Source organism: Mandrillus leucophaeus, unplaced genomic scaffold (genome assembly GCF_000951045.1).
Source record: "Mandrillus leucophaeus isolate KB7577 unplaced genomic scaffold, Mleu.le_1.0 Scaffold369, whole genome shotgun sequence".
In the NCBI taxonomy this organism is placed as follows: Eukaryota; Metazoa; Chordata; class Mammalia; order Primates; family Cercopithecidae; genus Mandrillus; species Mandrillus leucophaeus.
The window spans coordinates 816,120-825,746 of NW_012103909.1; positions in this window are offsets into that span (position 1 = coordinate 816,120).

Genomic DNA, 9,627 nt, shown 5'->3' on the forward strand with positions numbered 1-9,627 from the left:
CAGGCTAGAGTTCAATGGTGCAATCTCGACTCACTTCAACCTCTGCCTCCTGGGTTAAAACAATTCTCCTGCCTCAGCCTACCGAGTAGCTGGGATTACAGGCGCCCACCACCATGCCCAACTAATTTTTGTACTTTTAGTAGAGATGGGGATTCACCGTGTCAGCCAAGCTGGTCTCGAGCTCCTAACCTTGTGATTTGCCCACCTTGGCCTCTCAAAGTGCTGGGATTACAGGCATGAGCCACCACACCAGTCCCTATACTGCAGACTATTAAGTATTCAATAGCATTATGTCTAAACAATGTACACACTTTAATTTAAAAAATACTTCATTGCTAAAAAGTCGATCATCTGAGCCTTCAGCTAGTCATGATATTTTTGCTTGTAGAGTGTCTTTCCTCAGTTTTGATGGCTGCTGACTGATCAATGTAGCGGTTGCTGAAGGTTGGGGTGTCTGTGGCAATTTCTTAAAAAAGGACAGAAATAAAGTTTGCCATACCAATTTGATTCTTTCTTTCATGAAAGATTTCTCTGTAGCATAAGATGCTGTTTGACAGCATCTTACCCACAGAAGAACTTCTTTCAAAATTGGAGTCAGTCCTCTCAAACCTTTTTGTAGTTTTTTCAATTAAGTTTATGTAATATTCTACATCTTTTGTTGTTAATTCCAACAATTCTCATAGTAACTTCACCAGAAATAGTTTCCATCTTGAGAAACCACTTTCCCCCCTCATTCATAAGAAGCAACCCCTCACTCATTGAAGTTTTATCATGAGATTGCAGCAATTCAATTACATCCTCAGGCTCCACTTCAAATTCCAGTTATTTTAATATTTCTACCACATCTTAAGTTACTCCCTTTGCTGGAAACTTGAACCCTTCAAAATTATCCACATGGATTGGAATCAACTTCTTCCAAACTCCTATTGTAGTTGATATTTTGACTTTCTCCCACAAATCACCAATGTTCTTTACAGCATCTAGAGTGGCGAATCCTTTCCAAAAGATTTTGAACTTAGTTTTCCCAGATTCATCAGAGAAATTACTCTCTGTGGAAGATACAGTCTTCTGAAATGTATCTTATAAATAATAAAACTTGAAAGTCTAAATTATTCCTTTATTCATTGTCAGCAGGCATGAAAGCAACATTAATCTACTGGTACATTTCCATCAGAGCTCTTAGGTGACCGGGTGCATTTTTAGGGAGCATTAATATTTGGAAAAAATTCTTTTTTCCTTTTTTTTTTTTTTGATTTGTATGTCTCAACAATAGACTTAACATATTTAGTAAATCATGCTATAAAAAGATGTGCTGTGATCTGGGCTTTGTTGTTCCATTTGTAGTGCCCAGACAGAGTAGACTTAGCATAATTTTTAAGGGTTCTGGGGTTTTCAGAATGGTAAATCAGTATTCATTTCAATTTAAAGTCACCAGTTGCATTAGCCCCTAACAAAAAAATCAGCCTTGCCTTTGAAGTTTGAACCCAGACTTTGACTTTTCCACTCTAGCTATAAAAGTCCCAGATGGCAACTTCTTCCAATGTGAGGCTGTTTTATGTACAGTAAAAATCTAATATTCAATGGAGCCACCTTCGTCAATTATCTTAGCAACATCTTTTGGATAACTTGCTGCAACTTTTCCATCAGCACCTGTTGCTTCACCTGCATTCTTTGTTATGGAAATGGATTATTTCCTTACCTGATAAAACCACCTTGCTAGGCTTCAACTTGTCTTTTGTAGCTTCCTTACCTCTCTCAGCCTTCAGAGAATTTAAAAAAGAAGTTGATTTTGCTCCTTATTAGACTTCAGCATAAGGGAATGTTGTGGTTGGTTTGATTTTGTATTCAGACCACTAAAACTTTCCCCATATCAGCAAAAAGGCTGTTTCACTTTCTTATCATTTGTGTGCTCACTGGAGACACACACACACACGCACGCGCGCACACACACACACACACATATTGTAAGCTTCGGGAGTTTTTACTTTTTCTTTTTTTTAACTTTTATTTTAGGTTCCGGGATACATGTGCAAGTTTGCAATGCAAGTAAATTGTATGTCATGGGGGTTTGGTGTACATACAATTTTGTTACCTAGGTAATAAGCGTAGTACCCAATAAGTATTTTCTTGATGCTCTCCCACCTCCTACCCTCCACTCTCAAGTAGGCCCTAGTGTCTGTGGTTCTCCTTCTAGTATCTATGTGTTCTTGTTGGTTAGCACCCACTTATAAGTGAGAACATGTTGTATTTGGTCTTCTGTTCTTGTGTCAGATTGCTTAGGATAATGGCCTCCAGTTCCATCCATGTTGCTGCAAAGGACATGGTCTCATTCTTTTATATGGCAGTATAGTATTCCTTGGTGTTTATGTACCATGTTTTCTTTATCCAGTGTACCACTTATGGACATTTAGGTTGATTCCATGTCTTTGCTATTGTGAATAGTGTTGCAACGAACATATGTGTATGTGTGTCTTTATGGTAGAATGATATATATTTCTTTGGGTACATACCTAATAATGGGATTGCTGGGTCAAATGTTAATATTTTCTGAGATCTTTGAGGAATTGCCACACTGCTTTCCACAATGGCTGAACTAATTAAGTACTTCTAATGTTTTACTAGAACTTTTTCTTTTCGTTCACAACTTAGCTAATGGTTTGGCACAAGAGGCATAGCTTTTCACCTTTATTGGCTTTAGACACGCCTTCCTTACTAGACTTAATCATGTCTAGCTTTTGATTAAAGTAATAAATGTACAACTCTTCATATTATTTGAATATTTATTGGCCATTGTAAGGTTACTAATTTGCCTAATTTTAATAGTGTTGTATCTCTGGGAATAGGAAGGCCCAAGAAAAAGGAGGAAGACAGAGAAATGGCCAGTCAGTGAAGCAGTCAGAACATACAATATTTATCGATTAAGTTTGCCATCTTATGTGGAGGCAATTCATGATGCCTCAGAACAGTTACAATAGTAGTATCAAACATTATTGATCACAGATCACCATAACCAATATATTAATAATAAAAATATGTGAAATATTGCACAAGTTACCAAAATGTGACACAGAGACACAAAATGAGCACGTTATTGAAAAAAAAGACACCAATACACTTGTTCAACACAAGGTTGCACAGACTTTCAATTTCTAAATGATGTAATATCTACAAAGTGCAATACATCGATGCATAATAAAATGAGGTGTGCCTGTATGCTTCACCTTTGGTGTGTCTTCATCATCATTTATTGTCATTCTTTTATGTAACTACTGTTTTGTAGGATAAAGTGTAGCACCATAAAAAGGGGTAATTTGAGGTTTATTTAGAAACTATTAAGATAATATAACAATTCAACTGCTTTTGTGGAAACATTGAGAAAAGTGATTATTTTACCTTATACCCAAATATGGGAAATTGATCTATTTATAACTATTTCTAAAGTTTCTTAACTTTTACAAGCATTCTCTCTAGGTTATCAACTTTGAATGTAATAATTATTTTTTTGATTTTTTTTTTTTGTTTAAAGTAACCACAAATATCTAGGAATATTCCTGGTAGATATCAGTTTCATATTGCAAGTTGTTGATCATAATTTTAGAAGTATTTTAAAAGTAAAAATTAGCTTGTGTTGTTTACCAAAGTTGTACATATTTTATTTTTCATAAAATGTTGTTATATTTTACACTTATTTCTGCTAACAGATAACTTTTAAATATTAAACCATTTTATTTAACTCCACTTTCTTCATCATTAAAATATTTATATTTATGAATCTGTGTACCATAAAGATAACGAAAGAAGGAAAGTCTTTATTTTTTTAAATTATATTACTGTCATCTAGAAAACCATATGATATACATGAAATCTAAATAATAAAAATGACTGAAAACCATTAGCCATACTAGAAAGGTTTACCATAGGACAAGAAAAGAAAACAGAGTATTTATCCTAGTAGTTTTAGCTTAGGCACAAGTCTTCAACTTTGAGCAAAATTCACGGTGTAAGATCATTTCTGCTTTTATTCCATTTGCATAAAGTCTCAATAAGCATCAGAACGTTTTCCTAAGAACTCTTTCAGCAAGTCTTCTAGTTTGTCAGGTGGTCAAACTTCACTATGCCTAAGTGATACACAGAGGAAAAGAAAGAAAAAGGGGAGACAACCGAAAGCAGAGGTGGTTTTCCAAACTGGTGGCTCCCTAACATGTATGCTTTGGTACCTTTTGTTTCAAGAAGTGACATAGAGTATGCGATATCTCATAATTAATTTATGCAGTACACCCACTTTTTTAGGGAACGGGTAACTTTCAGGACTAGTGTGTGGGAATAAACTCCCAGAAACATCATCTACATTAAGTATTTTTCCTCAGTTGTTTTCCTCCAGTTTCAATTACCTGTAAGTTTCAATTTTAAACTAATTAAGCATGTGATAATACAAATTAGTAAACTTTGTTCAGTGGGACATCTCTTGCTGGGAGAATTAATGATAATTAATTAAGACATTTCCCTAACTAGGTCTCACAGAAATTTTGGACTGGAAAATGGGAACATGGAGAAAGCAAAATTGCCTGCTTGTTCTTACTCTCCCTGCAAGTTTATTTCCTTTATTTATCTCTGCATATTTTCTTTCTTGGCAAACTTACTTGCCTATTTAGATCTTCTCACATATGCCCTCAAGCAGTAGTTTTAGATCCTTAGTCTACATGATTTTTTTTTCAGTCTAGAACCTATAGCATTCAAATACATTTTCTTCATCCATAGTTAGAAAATTTAAGACAGGAAACAGACTAAGATCTAAAAAATAAAAAAAAATAGTTAAAAAATGTTTTAGGGGATAATTACCTGATGTACAGCTTCATTTTTATCACATTCTAAGCTTCATTTCTATATTTAAATGCCTCCTAAACATATTCTCATGGATCTGTTACCATTCTCTTAAAAACTAATCTTGTGATAGTTCCCCCCCAAAATAGCTACGCCTTCTGTCCCTTTATACAAACTCAATAATAATGAATGATTTGTGTTCATGCTCATTTTAAATTTTTCTTCTTCCAATATTATTAGAATCCATATGAATATATTACATTTTAAATTGAGTAACCCTTATTCTATGTCTAGTCATGGAGATTATAGTAGTCTATACTAGACCATCTTCTTTAGGGAATAAATTCTTGAGTGCTTCCTCTTACTTAGGAAATCTTAGGGTGAGTAGGCAGCTTTAACTATGGAATCACAGGGCAAAAGAATAAAGAAAAATTCTTTGATATATTTGGGATCCCACAAACTGTCACAACTTTCTGGGTAAATAACTGGAAAAGTTTAAGTCCTATGATAATATTTTTACTCTAAGATTGTGAAGCAGTTTTTTTGAAGTGTCTTAATTCAGAATGTTTACAAATCCTCATTGCCTAAATAGAAACCATAGTGCTGGAGCATTCTGCTACTAGAAAAGTGAAATGTGCTATTGGCTAACTTTTGTACAATTTTTGTATATTTTAGAAATATAAGTTGGCTTTGAGGAGACTTAGATCTAAAATATCTTATAGGATATTATAAAATTTATTATCAAAAACATACCCAGCAGCCTAATATTTCACATGAGGAAAGTACATACATGGAAACTTACTGTCAAATGAATGAAACATCACACATAGGGAAAATAGATTAATTAAAGATGATTTGAAAAACTTGCCTCCCTGCTTCAGCTTCTATTTTTAAATGGAAAAAATAGGCATATAGTTTGTTTTTTGCAAGTCTAAGGGCATGAGAGTGCCCTTAGCTACTCAACACGTTAAGACATTAATTACACATGGACATAAATAAGGGAAAAACAACGCTGGAGCCTACTTGAAGGTGGAGGGAGGGTGGCGAGTGAGGATTGAAAAACCACTTCTCCAGCATTATGGAAATTACATGGCTGACAAAATTATCTGTATGTCAAAATGCTGTGACACACAATTTGCCCATATAACAAACCTGTGCTTGTACCGCTTGAGCCAAAAAAAAAAGTTGGAAAGGGAAAAAGAAAGTTAAGAAAGGGTGCTGAAATAATAAGGCATCAGAAATCTAGAGGGTTTTATGGCATTTTATGTAAAACATGTTTACATTTTTCCTGGTGTTCTTTCTTGAAATGACATGAAAGTGTCAGACATCAGAAAGTCAGTGTATATGTATGTATAATCTGAATCTTAAATTCATGTGGAAGTGCAAAAGAACTAGAAAAGCCAAGGCAACATTGGAGAAGAAAAGTAAAATCAAAAGACCGGCATCAACAGATTTCATGATCTATCACTAAATGACAATAATGTAGATAGTGTCTATTATTACAAGTTAGAAAGATAGACCAACAGAATGTAATAGACCTACACATACACTCACCTCATTTCAAACAAAGTCACAGTGAATTTCAATATAAAAATATTCTCAATGAATGATAGTTTGTTAATTATATACCCAAAATGAAAACACAAAATGAGAATTTGAACTGTATCTTATAAAAAATTATTCAAAATGTTTACAGACTTAAAAACTAAACCAATCAAGCTTCTAGAGAAAGCATAGTATAATGTTATCATAATCTTACAAGAGAATATAAAAAAGTTAACCATAAAAGAGTAATAAATCAGACTTAATTAAAATTGACTTTAAACGATATTTTTATCCACATATATCAGAAAATAATTATATCCAGAAAACACTACCAGCTCTTGAAAACCAACAAGAAAATCACAAAGACAACTTAATTAAAGGATTTCCAAAAATGTCATTTTCAACAGAGGAATGCACATTAAATCCCAGCAAAATATTAGACATCCATCAGAATGTCTAAAAGTGAAAAAAAACATACAAATATTGAGAAGAATGTGGAGCAGGTGAACCTATCTTATATTTTGAGTGAGAGCATTTGAAAATGTTTAGCAGAATGAACTAAATGTGTGTAAATGTTGAAATGTTAGCTGAAAGTCTGGCATTACTTGACTTCTGTTTTAGTCGGTTTTCGCATAGCTATAAAGAACTGCCCGAGACTGGGTAATTTATAAAGGAAACAGGTTTAATTGACTCACAGTTCAGCAAGGCTGGGAGTCCTCAGAAAACTTACAATCATGGTGAAGGAGAAGTGGAAACAAGGTACCTTCTTTACAAGGTGGCAGGAAGGAGAATGAGCACAGGAGGAACTGCCAAAGCACTTATAAAATCACCAGATTTCATGAGAACTCACTTCCTATCATGAGAACAGCATGGGGGAAACTTACCCCATCATTCAATTACCTCCACCTGGTCTCTCCCTTGACATGTGGAGATTATGGCATTATGGGAATTACAATTTAAGATGAAATTTTTGGTGGGGACACAGCAAAACCATATCAAGTTCAGGACTTGTTATAAAGTTATAAAAATCAAGAATGCATGCTATTGGTGAAACAATAGATATTAATCGATAGAACAGTAGTCAGAGCAGAAATAGATACAAACAAATATAGTCCGATTTTTTAAAGAGGAGCAAAGGCAATTCAATGGAAAAAGAATAGTCTTTTTAACAAAGGGCGTTTGAAAAAAGAAAGGTCAAAAAACAAAAAAAAAATGCAAGTAATTGAAAGTAAAACAAAACAAAAACCAGAGTCTATATGCAGGCCTATATCTTTTAAAACGTTAACTTAAAATAGATCATAGACCTAATAATGTGAAATGCAAAACTATAAAACTTCTAAAAATAATATAAAATAAAATCTAAGTGACCTTGAGTCACTTGGAAATTAGTTACTATATACAACATCAAATGTACAATTCATGAAAAAAAAAAAGATAAGTTAAATTCAACTAAAAGTCTGCCAAAAGTAACGTTAAGGAAATAAAAAGAGAAGCCACAGATTGGGCCAAAGGCCAAAATGCGTGAAAAACACATATCTGATAGAGGCCTTGTATCCAAAATATACAAAGAACAACTAAAATTCAACAATAAGAAAATGCACAACCCAATGAAAAAATGAGCAAAAGTTCTGAAAGATACTTCTCACTAAATAATACATATATGTCAAATAATATTTAAAAAATGTTCATTCTTTTATATTAGGGAATTAAATATTTGCAAATTAAAACAACAAAGAGACATTACTACATATCCAATAGAATGACTAAAATCCAAAAAAACTGACAAATTGAATGCCCTGGAGAATCGAAGCAACAGGAGCTCTTGTTCATTCCTGATAGAAATGCTTTGAAAGCCTGGCAGCTTCTTCCAAAGCTAATCATGGTAATACCCAAGGATCCTACAATCATACTTCTAGGTATTTACCCAATTGGTTTGAAAACTTATGCTCACACACAAAAAACTTCCCATGAACATATGCAATGACTTTTTCATAATTGACCAAAACTGGAAACAGTGAAGATGTCCTCCAACAGGTAAATGGATAAACAAATTGTGGTGCATCCATACAATACAATATCATTCACTGATAAAAATAAATGTGATATATAAAGTCACTTACTGACATATTTAAAAAATTATATGTAAATCATACCTTAACTAAGAGGGAGACATCTATCCTTTCTTTTTCAAGTCCATCTTCACACTCTGTTCTGCTTTCCCCAAACCAAACGTATTCAAAGTGTCACCTGTATAGCTCACATTCTTCTCTTCCATTCTCTCTTTAGTCCCTGGCAATCTCTTAAGCTTTCATGAAAAGGCTCTAACAAAGACCACCATAGTTTGCTTATAAAGCCAAGAAACTCTTTTCAGACTCCATCTTCCAGGGCCTAGAGGCAGGAACTGATGTATTGCTGAACACAGTCTCCTCATCAAAATTCTATTTCCCTTTTCTACTTCCTGTATGCAAAGAATTTATAACAATGTATATTTTATTGTGACATTTTTGAGATAAATTAAGCTTGTAAGATCTATATGTACAGCTGTGCCTGGAACTTAGAAAATGCTACAAAAATGATAATTAAATTGGAGAGAGAGAGAGAGAGAAGAGAAAAATAAAGACATCCACCATCCATTCACTGACCTTGAGAGTATAACTTCATATATCTATGGGAAACATTTATTTTAAATTATTTCCAGTAGAGTCAAGGATGTGTATAAATTTCCTAAAATCTCATTATTAAGTACATATGTGAGTAATGTCCACATAGGTATACCATAATCCATGTACAAAATGTTCATAGAAGTATTATATATTATAGCCCGAAATAGGAACAACACTTGTTTCTATCAACAGAGAAGAAAAGAATAGATAATATTAGAAAACTGGAGTACTATATAAGAATGAAAAAGAACATACTGCAGTCTTCAACTTGGATTACTCTAAAAACGTAAGGTTAAGTAAAAGTGTTAAGTCCCAGAAAAATACAGATGACTCACAGTTTCTAACTTATAAATTTTTACTCACTGTTTTTTCTAACATGTAATAAATATCTCTTTTACATAATTTAAAATATGATGATAGTACACTCACAAATTAGCTTTCCCTTTCTTTTGTTTTCCTTTGCACAGTATATTATTTTACTTTTAATAAAGTCAGGAGAATGCATGTATATTAAGAAGATAAAAGAATAGATCTTGTGCAAGCAAAGATAAGGGGAAACATAAATATAATTCACTAAACCACACTGTATGGTTCAATA